We start from the raw sequence: 15640 nt of genomic DNA on the forward strand, positions 1-15640 counted from the left end.
AAGTAGAATGGGAGGTAGAGCCTTTAGCTATCAAGCTCCTCTCTTGTGAAACCAGCTCCCAGTTCAGATTCGGGAAGCAGACAGCCTCTCTACTTTTAAGTCTAGGCTTAAAACCTTCCTTTTTAATAAAGCATATAGTTATTTATAGTTATGCTGCCATAGGCTTAGACTGCTGGGGGACCCACCCCCCAATGCACTGAGCTCCTTTCCTCCTCTTGACCATCTCTCCTCTCCTCTCATCCCGCAATTGTCACCACTGTATGTCATTAACTCTGTGTGTTCTCTCCCGTAGTTGTCTTTGTCATCCTCTGTCCCCTTCTCTCTGTCCCTTTCTGCAGGTGTCCCCCGGCTTTGAAGCTGTGTGTCTTCCAGCGTGAAGCTACTGGTCCTACCAATCTGCCCAATGTTTTGTTGTTGCTTTTTGTTGCTCTGTTCTTTTCCCTCTCCCCTTTCCACTCACCCCAACCGGTCGAGGCAAATGGCCGTCCACCCTGAGCCTGGTTCTGCTGGAGGTTTCTTCCGTTAAAGGGAGTTTTTCCTCTCCACTGTTGCCTATGGCTTGCTCCAGGGGGAATTGTTGGGTTCTCTTTATATATCTTTATAATCTTGACTTTATTCTGTAAAGTGCCCTGAGATGACTTTGTTGTGAATTGGCACTATATAAATAAAGTTGAATTGAATTGAACTCACTATATCTACTGCATTTGGGGCCATTATTGTGTTACCCAAAGCCAACATGGCATGTCTCACATTATGCTCTGTATAGGAAGCAACTGTTTGGTGGAAGAACTGATGAGTAAAGGTGATTGAGATGCCCCAGTGGCCTAATGGATAAGGCACTGGCCTCCTAAGCCAGGGATTGTGGGTTCAAGTCCCATCTGGGGTGGTTGACAGCAGAGTGGCGCAGCGGAAGCGTGCTGGGCCCATAACCCAGAGGTCGATGGATCGAAACCATCCTCTGCTAACTGTGTTTTGTAAGCTGACTTAGGGCCTTTACAACCTCTTAGTAAAGTGAACCAGATACAGAAAGTACATATTCACCTACTATACAATTCCAGATGCATATCAGCTTGGGAATGCAATTATTGTATATTTCACATTCTTTTCTCTGCTCTTTCAAATGCTTTCCTCCATCTTACTATACTAACTGCTTTTATTGTCATTATTGTGCTACCCAAAGGGTTCGAGTCCAATCTGGGGTACAATGCCAGTTTCATATCAGCATGGCAATCTAGTTTCTACGTGTTTCACATCTTTTTCTTTGCACTTTTAAAAATTTCCCTTTCGGAAATCTGGGGTGGTTGACAGCAGAGTGGTACAGCGGAAGCGTGCTGGACCCATAACCCAGAGGTCGATGGATCGAAACCATCCTCTGCTAACTGTGTTTTGTAAGCTGACTTAGGGCCTTTACAACCTTTTAGTAAACTGAACCAGATACAGAAAGTAAATATTCACCTCCTGTACAATTCCAGATGCATATCAGCTTGGGAATGCAATTTTTGTATATTTCAAATTCCTTTCTCTGCTCTTTTAAATGGTTTCCTCCATCTTACTATACTAACTGCTTTTATTGTCATTATTGTGTTACCCAAAGGGTTCGAGTCCAATCTGGGGTACAATGCCAGTTTCATATCAGCATTGGAAACTAGTTTCTATGTGTTTCACATCTTTTTCTTTGCACTTTTAAAAATTTCCCTTCTACTCACTATATCTACTGCATTTGGGGCCATTATTGTGTTACCCAAAGGGTTCGAGTCCAATCTGGTGTACAATGCCAGTTTCATCTCAGCATGGCAATCTAGTTTCTACGTATTTCACATCTTTTCCCTTCTACTCACTATATCTACTGCATTTGGGGCCATTACTGTGTTACCCAAAGCCAACATGGCATGTCTCACATTATGCTCTGTATAGGAAGCAACTGTTAGTTGGAAGAACTGAGGAGTAAAGGTGTTTGTGATGCCCCAGTGGCCTAATGGATAATGCACTGGCCTCCTAAGCCAGGGGTTGTGGGTTCGAGTCCCATCTGGGGTGGTTGACAGCAGAGTGGCGCAGCAGAAGCGTGCTGGGCCCATAACCCAGAGGTCAATAGATTGAAACCATCCTTTGCTAACTGTGTTTTGTAAGCTGACTTAGGGCCTTTACAACCTTTAAGTAAAGTGATCCAGATACAGAAAGTACATATTCACCTACTGTAATATTCCAGATGCATATCAGCTTGGGAATGCAATATTTGTATATTTCACATTCTTTTCTCTGCTCTTTCAAATGCTTTCCTCCATCTTACTATACTAACTGCTTTTATTGTCATTATTGTGTTACCCAAAGGGTTCGAGTCCAATCTGGCGTGGTTGAAAGCAGAGTGGCGCAGCGGAAGCGTGCTGGGCCCATAACCCAGAGGTCGATGGATCGAAACCATCCTCTGCTAACTGTGTTTTGTAAGCTGACTTAGGGCCTTTACAACCTTTTAGTAAAGTGAACCAGATACAGAAAATACATATTCGCCTACTGTACAATTCCAGATGCATATCAGCTTGGGAATGCAATTTTTGTATATTTCACATTCTTTTCTCTGCTCTTTCAAATGCTTTCCTCCATCTTACTATACTAACTGCTTTTATTGTCATTATTGTGTTACCCAAAGGGTTAGAGTCCCATCTGGGGTGGTTGACAGCAGAGTGGCGCAGCGGAAGCGTGCTGGGCCCATAACCCAGAGGTCGATGGATCGAAACCATCCTCTGCTAACTGTGTTTTGTAAGCTGACTTAGGGCCTTTACAACCTTTTAGTAAAGTGAACCAGATACAGAAAGTACATATTCACCTACTGTACAATTCCAGATGCATATCAGCTTGGGAATGCAATTATTGTATATTTCACATTCTTTTCTCTGCTCTTTCAAATGCTTTCCTCCATCTTACTATACTAACTGCTTTTATTGTCATTATTGTGCTACCCAAAGGGTTCGAGTCCAATCTGGGGTACAATGCCAGTTTCATATCAGCATGGCAATCTAGTTTCTACGTGTTTCACATCTTTTTCTTTGCACTTTTAAAAATTTCCCTTCTACTCACTATATCTACTGCATTTGGGGCCATTATTGTGTTACCCAAAGCCAACATGGCATGTCTCACATTATGCTCTGTCTAGGAAGCAACTGTTTGGTGGAAGAACTGATGAGTAAAGGTGTTTGAGATGCCCCAGTGGCCTAATGGATAAGGCACTGGCGTTGAGTGAGGATTTTTAACTATAAGCTTTATCAAAAAGGAAAGTTTTAAGCCTAGTCTTAAAAGTAGAGAGGGTGTCTGCTCCCCGAATTTGGATTGGAAGCTGGTTCCACAGGAGAGGAGCTTGATAGCTAAAGGCTCTGCCTCCCATTCTACTTTTGCAAACTCTGGGAACCACAAGTAGGCCAGTATTTTGGGATCGAAGTGGTCTAATTGGGCGATACAGGACTATGAGATCTTTTAAATATGATGGAGCTTGACCATTAAGAGCTTTGTATGTAAGGAGGAGGGTTTTGAACTCTATTCTAGATTTTATGGGAAGCCAATGAAGAGAAGCTAGTGAAGGTGAAATATGATCTCTCTTTCCTAATCCAGTCAGCACTCTTGCTGCAGCATTTTGGATTAATTGAAGGCTTTTTAGAGAGTTATTAGGACACCCCAGAAGTAGGGAATTACAGTAGTCCAACCTAGAAGTAACAAATGCATGGACCAGTTTTTCGGCATCACTTTGAGACAGGATGCTTCTAATTTTAGCAATGTTCCGTAGGTGGAAGAAGGCTGTTCTAGACATTTGTCTTTTATGTGACGTAAACGCCAAATCTTGGTCAAAGATAACTCCAAGGTTCCTCACCGTAGTACTAGAGGCCAAAGTTATGTCATCTAGAGTAACTATATTGTTAGACAGCATATTTCTCATGTTTTTAGGCCCAAAGAGGATGATTTCAGTTTTGTCTGAATTTAGAAGTAGGAAATTGTAGGACATCCAGTTCTTTATGTCTTTTAGACATGCTTCAAATTTGACTAATTGGTTAGTATCTTCTGGTTTCACAGATAAATTGAGCTGGGTATCATCTGCATATCAGTGGAAGTTTATGGAATGTTTCCTAATGATTTTGCCTAAAGGTGACATGTAGAGATTAAAAAGTATTGGTCCTAACACAGAGCCCTGTGGAACTCCATAGCTGACTTTGGTGCATAAAGAAGAGTCATCATTAACATGAACAAGTTGGAATCTGTCTGACAGATAAGATTTAAACCAATGTAATGTGGTTCCTTTAATCCCAAATCCATGTTCTAGTCTCTGTAATAAAATGTTGTGGTCAATGGTGTCAAATGCGGCACTAAGGTCTAGTAAGATGAGTACAGACACAAGTCCATTATCTGAAGCCAGGAGAAGATCATTGGAGACTTTTACCAGTGCTGTTTCTGTACTGTGATGAGCTCTAAATCCTGACTGAAAGTCTTCATACAAATTATTCCTGTAAAGGTGATCACATAATTGTTTTGCAACTACTTTTTCAAGGATTTTAGAAATAAACGGGAGATTTGATATTGGTCTATAGTTGGCTAAATCCCCTGGATCAAGACAAGGTTTTTTAAGTAATGGTTTGATTACAGCAACTTTATAGGCCTTTGGTACATAGCCAGTTTCTAAAGATAGGTTAATCAAATCTAATATGAAAGTGTCTATTAAAGGTAGAACATCTTTAAGCAATTTGGTTGGAACAGGGTCTAAAAGACATGTTGTTAGTTTTGAGGAGGCGGTAGTGGAACTTAGCTCAGTGAGATCTATGGGTGAAAAGCAGTCTAAGATGGATTGGGGCCTTATTGAGGATTCTATAGCTGTTGTACATGAAGATCTAGCCGTAATATTTGTAGGGAGGATCTGGTGAATCTTTTCCCTAATGGCTACAATTTTACTAGTAAAGAAAGTCATAAAGTCATTGCTGCTCAAAGTTAAGGGAATACTAGGCTCAACAGAACTATGGCTCTTAGTCAGCCTGGCTACAGTGCTGAACAGAAACCGGGGGTTGTTCTTGTTTTCCTCTATTAATGCGGAATAATATGCTGTTCTGGCATCACGGAGAGCTTTTTTGTATGTTTTTAAACTGTTTTTCCAGGCTAACCGGGATTCTTCTAAATTAGTGGAACGCCACTTCCTCTCTAACTTTCGTGTTGTCTGCTTTAAGCTGTGCATTTGTGAATTGTACCATGGAGGTCGGCTCCTCTGATTCACTGCCTTCTATTTCAAAGGGGCAACTGTATCTAGTATCCTACGCAGTGAGGCGGCAGAATCGTCAACTAAATAATCAATTTGCACAGGAGTAAGATGGCTACTCACCATAGTATTGACACATGGTGGTGAAAAAGATGAAGAAATAATTTCTTTAAATGTATACACAGCATTTTCAGATAAACATCTGCTGTAGTGGAATTTTTTCCTAACTGCTGTATAGTCCGTTATTGTAAATTCAAATTTTATTAGAAAATGGTCAGACAGAAGAGAATTATGAGGAAATACTATTAAATTATCAGTTTCAATGCCATATGTAAGGACAAGGTCTAACGTGTGACTAAAACAATGAGTGGGTTTATTTACATTTTGGGAAAAACCAATTGAATCTAATAATGAATTAAACGCAGTGCTCAGACAGTTACTGTCAGCATCTACATGAATGTTAAAGTCACCCACTATAATGACTTTATCTGTACTAAGCACTAAATCAGATAGAAAATCAGAAAATTCAATCAAAAACTCTGAATAAGGGACTGGAGGACGGTACACGATAACAAATAATAGTGGTTTTTGAGTTTTCCAGTTTGGGTGTGAAAGGCTAAGAGTAAGACTCTCAAATGAGGTATAACTATGTTTAGGTCTAGGAATTATTGATAAGCTAGAGTGAAATATTGCTGCTACTCCTCCACCTCGGCCTGTGCATCTAGGAACATGATAATTAATATGACTTTGGGGGGTTGACTCATTTAAACTGACATATTCTTCCTGCTGCAACCACGTTTCAGTGAGACAAAATAAACCAATTTGATGATCATTTATCAAGTCATTTACTAACAAAGATTTAGAAGAGAGAGATCTGATGTTTAATAATCCACATTTAAAAGTTTTGGGTTTTGGTTCAGTATGAGCAGTTGTATTACCCAAAGGGTTCGAGTCCAATCTGGTGTGGTTCAAAGCAGAGTGGCGCAGCGGAAGCGTGCTGGGCCCATAACCCAGAGGTCGATGGATCGAAACCATCCTCTGCTAACTGTGTTTTGTAAGCTGACTTAGGGCCTTTACAACCTTTTAGTAAAGTGAACCAGATACAGAAAGTACATATTCACCTACTGTACAATTCCAGATGCATATGAGCTTGGGAATGCAATTTTTGTATATTTCACATTCTTTTCTCTGCTCTTTCAAATGCTTTCCTCCATCTTACTATACTAACTGCTTTTATTGTCATTATTGTGTTACCCAAAGGGTTCGAGTCTTATCTGGGGTGGTTGACAGCAGAGTGGCTCAGCGGAAGCGTGCTGGGCCCATAACCCAAAGGTCGATGGTTCGAAACTATCCTCTGCTAACTGTGTTTTGTAAGCTGACTTAGGGCCTTTACAACCTTTTAGTAAAGTGAACCAGATACAGAAAGTACATATTCACCTACTGTACAATTCCAGATGCATATCAGCTTGGGAATGCAATTTTTGTATATTTCAAATTCCTTTCTCTGCTCTTTTAAATGGTTTCCTCCATCTTACTATACTAACTGCTTTTATTGTCATTATTGTGTTACCCAAAGGGTTCGAGTCCAATCTGGGGTACAATGCCAGTTTCATATCAGCATTGGAAACTAGTTTCTATGTGTTTCACATCTTTTTCTTTGCACTTTTAAAAATTTCCCTTCTACTCACTATATCTACTGCATTTGGGGCCATTATTGTGTTTCCCAAAGCCAACATGGCATGTCTCACATTATGCTCTGTATAGGAAGCAACTGTTTGGTGGAAGAACTGATGAGTAAAGGTGTTTGAGATGCCCCAGTGGCCTAATGGATAAGGCACTGGCGTTGAGTGAGGATTTTTAACTATAAGCTTTATCAAAAAGGAAAGTTTTAAGCCTAGTCTTAAAAGTAGAGAGGGTGTCTGCTCCCCGAATTTGGATTGGAAGCTGGTTCCACAGGAGAGGAGCTTGATAGCTAAAGGCTCTGCCTCCCATTCTACTTTTGCAAACTCTGGGAACCACAAGTAGGCCAGTATTTTGGGATCGAAGTGGTCTAATTGGGCGATACAGGACTATGAGATCTATTAAATATGATGGAGCTTGACCATTAAGAGCTTTGTATGTAAGGAGGAGGGTTTTGAACTCTATTCTAGATTTTATGGGAAGCCAATGAAGAGAAGCTAGTGAAGGTGAAATATGATCTCTCTTTCCTAATCCAGTCAGCACTCTTGCTGCAGCATTTTGGATTAATTGAAGGCTTTTTAGAGAGTTATTAGGACACCCCAGAAGTAGGGAATTACAGTAGTCCAACCTAGAAGTAACAAATGCATGGACAAGTTTTTCGGCATCACTTTGAGACAGGATGCTTCTAATTTTAGCAATGTTCCGTAGGTGGAAGAAGGCTGTTCTAGACATTTGTCTTTTATGTGACGTAAACGCCAAATCTTGGTCAAAGATAACTCCTAGGTTCCTCACCGTAGTACTAGAGGCCAAAGTTATGTCATCTAGAGTAACTATATTGTTAGACAGCATATTTCTCATGTTTTTAGGCCCAAAGAGGATGATTTCAGTTTTGTCTGAATTTAGAAGTAGGAAATTGTAGGACATCCAGTTCTTTATGTCTTTTAGACATGCTTCAAATTTGACTAATTGGTTAGTATCTTCTGGTTTCACAGATAAATAGAGCTGGGTATCATCTGCATATCAGTGGAAGTTTATGGAATGTTTCCTAATGATTTTGCCTAAAGGTGACATGTAGAGATTAAAAAGTATTGGTCCTAACACAGAGCCCTGTGGAACTCCATAGCTGACTTTGGTGCATAAAGAAGAGTCATCATTAACATGAACAAGTTGGAATCTGTCTGACAGATAAGATTTAAACCAATGTAATGTGGTTCCTTTAATCCCAAATCCATGTTCTAGTCTCTGTAATAAAATGTTGTGGTCAATGGTGTCAAATGCGGCACTAAGGTCTAGTAAGACGAGTACAGACACAAGTCCATTATTTGAAGCCAGGAGAAGATCATTGGAGACTTTTACCAGTGCTGTTTCTGTACTGTGATGAGCTCTAAATCCTGACTGAAAGTCTTCATACAAATTATTCCTGTAAAGGTGATCACATAATTGTTTTGCAACTACTTTTTCAAGGATTTTAGAAATAAACGGGAGATTTGATATTGGTCTATAGTTGGCTAAATCCCCTGGATCAAGACAAGGTTTTTTAAGTAATGGTTTGATTACAGCAACTTTATAGGCCTTTGGTACATAGCCAGTTTCTAAAGATAGGTTAATCAAATCTAATATGAAAGTGTCTATTAAAGGTAGAACATCTTTAAGCAATTTGGTTGGAACAGGGTCTAAAAGACATGTTGTTAGTTTTGAGGAGGCGGTAGTTGAACTTAGCTCAGTGAGATCTATGGGTGAAAAGCAGTCTAAGATGGATTGGGGCCTTATTGAGGATTCTATAGCTGTTGTACATGAAGATCTAGCCGTAATATTTGTAGGGAGGATCTGGTGAATCTTTTCCCTAATGGCTACAATTTTACTAGTAAAGAAAGTCATAAAGTCATTGCTGCTCAAAGTTAAGGGAATACTAGGCTCAACAGAACTATGGCTCTTAGTCAGCCTGGCTACAGTGCTGAACAGAAACCGGGGGTTGTTCTTGTTTTCCTCTATTAATGCGGAATAATATGCTGTTCTGGCATCACGGAGAGCTTTTTTGTATGTTTTTAAACTGTTTTTCCAGGCTAACCGGGATTCTTCTAAATTAGTGGAACGCCACTTCCTCTCTAGCTTTCGTGTTGCCTGCTTTAAGCTGTGCATTTGTGAATTGTACCATGGAGGTCGGCTCCTCTGATTCACTGCCTTCTATTTCAAAGGGGCAACTGTATCTAGTATCCTACGCAGTGAGGCGGCAGAATCGTCAACTAAATAATCAATTTGCACAGGAGTAAGATGGCTACTCACCATAGTATTGACACATGGTGGTGAAAAAGATGAAGAAATAATTTCTTTAAATGTATTCACAGCATTTTCAGATAAACATCTGCTGTAGTGGAATTTTTTCCTAACTGCTGTATAGTCCGTTATTGTAAATTCAAATGTTATTAGAAAATGGTCAGACAGAAGAGAATTATGAGGAAATACTATTAAATTATCAGTTTCAATGCCATATGTAAGGACAAGGTCTAACGTGTGACTAAAACAATGAGTGGGTTTATTTACATTTTGGGAAAAACCAATTGAATCTAATAATGAATTAAACGCAGTGCTCAGACAGTTACTGTCAGCATCTACATGAATGTTAAAGTCACCCACTATAATGACTTTATCTGTACTAAGCACTAAATCAGATAGAAAATCAGAAAATTCAATCAAAAACTCTGAATAAGGGACTGGAGGACGGTACACGATAACAAATAATAGTGGTTTTTGAGTTTTCCAGTTTGGGTGTGAAAGGCTAAGAGTAAGACTCTCAAATGAGGTATAACTATGTTTAGGTCTAGGAATTATTGATAAGCTAGAGTGAAATATTGCTGCTACTCCTCCACCTCGGCCTGTGCATCTAGGAACATGATAATTAATATGACTTTGGGGGGTTGACTCATTTAAACTGACATATTCTTCCTGCTGCAACCACGTTTCAGTGAGACAAAATAAACCAATTTGATGATCATTTATCAAGTCATTTACTAACAAAGATTTAGAAGAGAGAGATCTGATGTTTAATAATCCACATTTAAAAGTTTTGGGTTTTGGTTCAGTATGAGCAGTTGTATTACCCAAAGGGTTCGAGTCCAATCTGGTGTGGTTCAAAGCAGAGTGGCGCAGCGGAAGCGTGCTGGGCCCATAACCCAGAGGTCGATGGATCGAAACCATCCTCTGCTAACTGTGTTTTGTAAGCTGACTTAGGGCCTTTACAACCTTTTAGTAAAGTGAACCAGATACAGAAAATACATATTCGCCTACTGTACAATTCCAGATGCATATCAGCTTGGGAATGCAATTTTTGTATATTTCACATTCTTTTCTCTGCTCTTTCAAATGCTTTCCTCCATCTTACTATACTAACTGCTTTTATTGTCATTATTGTGTTACCCAAAGGGTTCGAGTCCCATCTGGAGTGGTTGACAGCAGAGTGGCGCAGCGGAAGCGTGCTGGGCCCATAACCCAAAGGTCGACGGTTCGAAACTATCCTCTGCTAACTGTGTTTTGTAAGCTGACTTAGGGCTTTTACAACATTTTAGTAAAGTGAACCAGATACAGAAAGTACATATTCACCTACTGTACAATTCCAGATGCATATCAGCTTGGGAATGCAATTATTGTATATTTCACATTCTTTTCTCTGCTCTTTCAAATGCTTTCCTCCATCTTACTATACTAACTGCTTTTATTGTCATTATTGTGTTACCCAAAGGGTTCGAGTCCAATCTGGCGTGGTTGAAAGCAGAGTGGCGCAGCGGAAGCGTGCTGGGCCCATAACCCAGAGGTCGATGGATCGAAACCATCCTCTGCTAACTGTGTTTTGTAAGCTGACTTAGGGCCTTTACAACCTTTTAGTAAAGTGAACCAGATACAGAAAATACATATTCGCCTACTGTACAATTCCAGATGCATATCAGCTTGGGAATGCAATTTTTGTATATTTCACATTCTTTTCTCTGCTCTTTCAAATGCTTTCCTCCATCTTACTATACTAACTGCTTTTATTGTCATTATTGTGTTACCCAAAGAGTTCGAGTCCCATCTGGAGTGGTTGACAGCAGAGTGGCGCAGCGGAAGCGTGCTGGGCCCATAACCCAAAGGTCGACGGTTCGAAACTATCCTCTGCTAACTGTGTTTTGTAAGCTGACTTAGGGCTTTTACAACATTTTAGTAAAGTGAACCAGATACAGAAAGTACATATTCACCTACTGTACAATTCCAGATGCATATCAGCTTGGGAATGCAATTATTGTATATTTCACATTCTTTTCTCTGCTCTTTCAAATGCTTTCCTCCATCTTACTATACTAACTGCTTTTATTGTCATTATTGTGTTACCCAAAGGGTTCGAGTCCAATCTGGGGTACAATGCCAGTTTCATATCAGCATTGGAAACTAGTTTCTATGTGTTTCACATCTTTTTCTTTGCACTTTTAAAAATTTCCCTTCTACTCACAATATCTACTGCATTTGGGGCCATTATTGTGTTACCCAAAGCCAACATGGCATGTCTCACATTATGCTCTGTATAGGAAGCAACTGTTTGGTGGAAGAACTGATGAGTAAAGGTGTTTGAGATGCCCCAGTGGCCTAATGGATAAGGCACTGGCCTCCTAAGCCAGTGATTGTGGGTTCAAATCCCATCTGGGGTGGTTGACAGCAGAGTGGCGCAGCGGAAGCGTGCTGGGCCCATAACCCAGAGGTCGATGGATCGAAACCATCCTCTGCTACCTGTGTTTTGTAAGCTGACTTAGGGCCTTTACAACTTTTTAGTAAAGTGAACCAGATACAGAAAGTACATATTCACCTACTGTACAATTCCAGATGCATATCAGCTTGGGAATGCAATTTTTGTATATTTCACATTCTTTTCTCTGCTCTTTCAAATGCTTTCCTCCATCTTACTATACTAACTGCTTTTATTGTCATTATTGTATTACCCAAAGGGTTCGAGTGAAATCTGGTGTGGTTCAAAGCAGAGTGGCGCAGCGGAAGCGTGCTGGGCCCATAACCCAGAGGGCGATGAATCGAAACCATCCTCTGCTAACTGTGTTTTGTAAGGGTATTTAAGGCCTTTACAATGTCTTAGTAAAATGAACCAGATACAGACAGTACATATTCATCTACTGTACAATTCCAGATGCATATCAGCTTGGGAATGCAATTTTTGTATATTTCACATTCTTTTCTCTGCTCTTTCAAATGCTTTCCTCCATCTTACTATACTAACTGCTTTTATTGTCATTATTGTGTTACCCAAAGGGTTCGAGTACCATCTGGGGTGGTTGACAGCAGAGTGGCGCAGCGGAAGCGTGCTGGGCCCATAACCCAGAGGTTGATGGATCAAAACCATCCTCTGCTAACTGTGTTTTGTAAGCTGACTTAGGGCCTTTACAACCTCTTAGTAAAGTGAACCAGATACAGAAAGTACATATTCACCTACTATACAATTCCAGATGCATATCAGCTTGGGAATGCAATTATTGTATATTTCACATTCTTTTCTCTGCTCTTTCAAATGCTTTCCTCCATCTTACTATACTAACTGCTTTTATTGTCATTATTGGTCTACCCAAAGGGTTCGAGTCCAATCTGGGGTACAATGCCAGTTTCATATCAGCATGGCAATCTAGTTTCTACGTGTTTCACATCTTTTTCTTTGCACTTTTAAAAATTTCCCTTCTACTCACTATATCTACTGCATTTGGGGCCATTATTGTGTTACCCAAAGCCAACATGGCATGTCTCACATTATGCTCTGTCTAGGAAGCAACTGTTTGGTGGAAGAACTGATGAGTAAAGGTGTTTGAGAGGCCCCAGTGGCCTAATGGATAAGGCACTGGCCTCTTAAGCCAGGGATTGTCGGTTCAAGTCCCATCTGGGGTGGTTGACAGCAGAGTGGCGCAGCGGAAGCGTGCTGGGCCCATAACCCAGAGGTCGATGGATCGAAACCATCCTCTGCTAACTGTGTTTTGTAAGCTGACTTAGGGCCTTTACAACCTCTTAGTAAAGTGAACCAGATACAGAAAGTACATATTCACCTACTATACAATTCCAGATGCATATCAGCTTGGGAATGCAATTATTGTATATTTCACATTATTTTCTCTGCTCTTTCAAATGCTTTCCTCCATCTTACTATACTAACTGCTTTTATTGTCATTATTGGTCTACCCAAAGGGTTCGAGTCCAATCTGGGGTACAATGCCAGTTTCATATCAGCATGGCAATCTAGTTTCTACGTGTTTCACATCTTTTTCTTTGCACTTTTAAAAATTTCCCTTCTACTCACTATATCTACTGCATTTGGGGCCATTATTGTGTTACCCAAAGCCAACATGGCATGTCTCACATTATGCTCTGTCTAGGAAGCAACTGTTTGGTGGAAGAACTGATGAGTAAAGGTGTTTGAGAGGCCCCAGTGGCCTAATGGATAAGGCACTAGCCTCCTAAGCCAGGGATTGTGGGTTCAAGTCCCATCTGGGGTGGTTGACAGCAGAGTGGCGCAGCGGAAGCGTGCTGGGCCCATAACCCAGAGGTCGATGGATCGAAACCATCCTCTGCTAACTTTGTTTTGTAAGCTGACTTAGGGCCTTTGCAACTTTTTAGTAAAGTGAACCAGATACAGAATGTACATATTCACCTACTGTACAATTCCAGATGCATATCAGCTTGGGAATGCAATTTTTGTATATTTCACATTCTTTTCTCTGCTCTTTCAAATGCTTTCCTCAATCTTACTATACTAACTGCTTTTATTGTCATTATTGTGTTACCCAAAGGGTTCGAGTCCAATCTGGTTTGGTTGAAAGCAGAGTGGCGCAGCAGAAGTGTGCTGGGCCCATAACCCAGAGGTCGATGGATCGAATCCATCCTCTGCTAACTGTGTTTTGTAAAGTGATTTAGAGCCTTTACAATGTCTTAGTAAAATGAACCAGATACAGACAGTACATATTCATCTACTGTACAATTCCAGATGCATATCAGCTTGGGAATGCAATTTTTGTATATTTCAAATTCCTTTCTCTGCTCTTTCAAATGCTTTCGTCCATCTTACTATACTAACTGCTTTTATTGTCATTATTGTGTTACCCAAAGGGTTCGAGTCCAATCTGGTGTACAATGCCAGTTTCATCTCAGCATGGCAATCTAGTTTCTACGTATTTCACATCTTTTCCCTTCTACTCACTATATCTACTGCATTTGGGGCCATTACTGTGTTACCCAAAGCCAACATGGCATGTCTCACATTATGCTCTATATAGGAAGCAACTGTTAGTTGGAAGAACTGAGGAGTAAAGGTGTTTGTGATGCCCCAGTGGCCTAATGGATAATGCACTGGCCTCCTAAGCCAGGGATTGTGGGTTCGAGTCCCATCTGGGGTGGTTGACAGCAGAGTGGCGCAGCAGAAGCGTGCTGGGCCCATAACCCAGAGGTCAATAGATTGAAACCATCCTTTGCTAACTGTGTTTTGTAAGCTGACTTAGGGCCTTTACAACCTTTAAGTAAAGTGATCCAGATACAGAAAGTACATATTCACCTACTGTAATATTCCAGATGCATATCAGCTTGGGAATGCAATTTTTGTATATTTCACATTCTTTTCTCTGCTCTTTCAAATGCTTTCCTCCATCTTACTATACTAACTGCTTTTATTGTCATTATTGTGTTACCCAAAGGGTTCGAGTCCAATCTGGCGTGGTTGAAAGCAGAGTGGCGCAGCGGAAGCGTGCTGGGCCCATAACCCAGAGGTCGATGGATCGAAACCATCCTCTGCTAACTGTGTTTTGTAAGCTGACTTAGGGCCTTTACAACCTTTTAGTAAAGTGAACCAGATACAGAAAATACATATTCGCCTACTGTACAATTCCAGATGCATATCAGCTTGGGAATGCAATTTTTGTATATTTCACATTCTTTTCTCTGCTCTTTCAAATGCTTTCCTCCATCTTACTATACTAACTGCTTTTATTGTCATTATTGTGTTACCCAAAGGGTTCGACTCCAATCTGGTGTGGTTGAAAGCAGAGTGGCGCAGCGGAAGCGTGCTGGGCCCAAAACCCAGAGGTTGATGGATCGAAACCATCCTCTGCTAACTGTGTTTTGTAAGCTGACTTAGGGCCTTTACAACCTCTTAGTAAAGTGAACCAGATACAGAAAGTACATATTCACCTACTGTAACATTCCAGATGCATATCCGCTTGGGAATGCAATTATTGTATATTTCACATTCTTTTCTCTGCTCTTTCAAATGCTTTCCTCCATCTTACTATACTAACTGCTTTTATTGTCATTATTGTGCTACCCAAAGGGTTCGAGTCCAATCTGGGGTACAATGCCAGTTTCATATCAGCATGGCAATCTAGTTTCTACGTGTTTCACATCTTTTTCTTTGCACTTTTAAAAATTTCCCTTCTACTCACTATATCTACTGCATTTGGGGCCATTATTGTGTTACCCAAAGCCAACATGGCATGTCTCACATTATGCTCTGTCTAGGAAGCAACTGTTTGGTGGAAGAACTGATGAGTAAAGGTGTTTGAGATGCCCCAGTGGCCTAATGGATAAGGCACTGGCGTTGAGTGAGGATTTTTAACTATAAGCTTTATCAAAAAGGAAAGTTTTAAGCCTAGTCTTAAAAGTAGAGAGGGTGTCTGCTCCCCGAATTTGGATTGGAAGCTGGTTCCACAGGAGAGGAGCTTGATAGCTAAG

The 15640-nt window shown here is 40.5% G+C and overlaps 3 non-coding genes across 3 annotated transcripts; all 3 read left to right on the plus strand.

Moving 5' to 3' along the window:
* Positions 1–813: 813 nt before the first annotated feature.
* Positions 814–886, plus strand: trnar-ccu (transfer RNA arginine (anticodon CCU)). The gene has a single exon. It is a non-coding gene; the product is annotated as a tRNA-Arg (tRNA).
* A 1075-nt stretch (positions 887–1961) lies between these two features.
* Positions 1962–2034, plus strand: trnar-ccu (transfer RNA arginine (anticodon CCU)). The gene has a single exon. It is a non-coding gene; the product is annotated as a tRNA-Arg (tRNA).
* A 9473-nt stretch (positions 2035–11507) lies between these two features.
* Positions 11508–11580, plus strand: trnar-ccu (transfer RNA arginine (anticodon CCU)). Its single transcript has one exon. It is a non-coding gene; the product is annotated as a tRNA-Arg (tRNA).
* Positions 11581–15640: the final 4060 nt, after the last annotated feature.

The sequence above is a fragment of the Channa argus genome, unplaced genomic scaffold (assembly GCF_033026475.1).
Source record: "Channa argus isolate prfri unplaced genomic scaffold, Channa argus male v1.0 Contig013, whole genome shotgun sequence".
Classification (NCBI taxonomy): domain Eukaryota; kingdom Metazoa; phylum Chordata; class Actinopteri; order Anabantiformes; family Channidae; genus Channa; species Channa argus.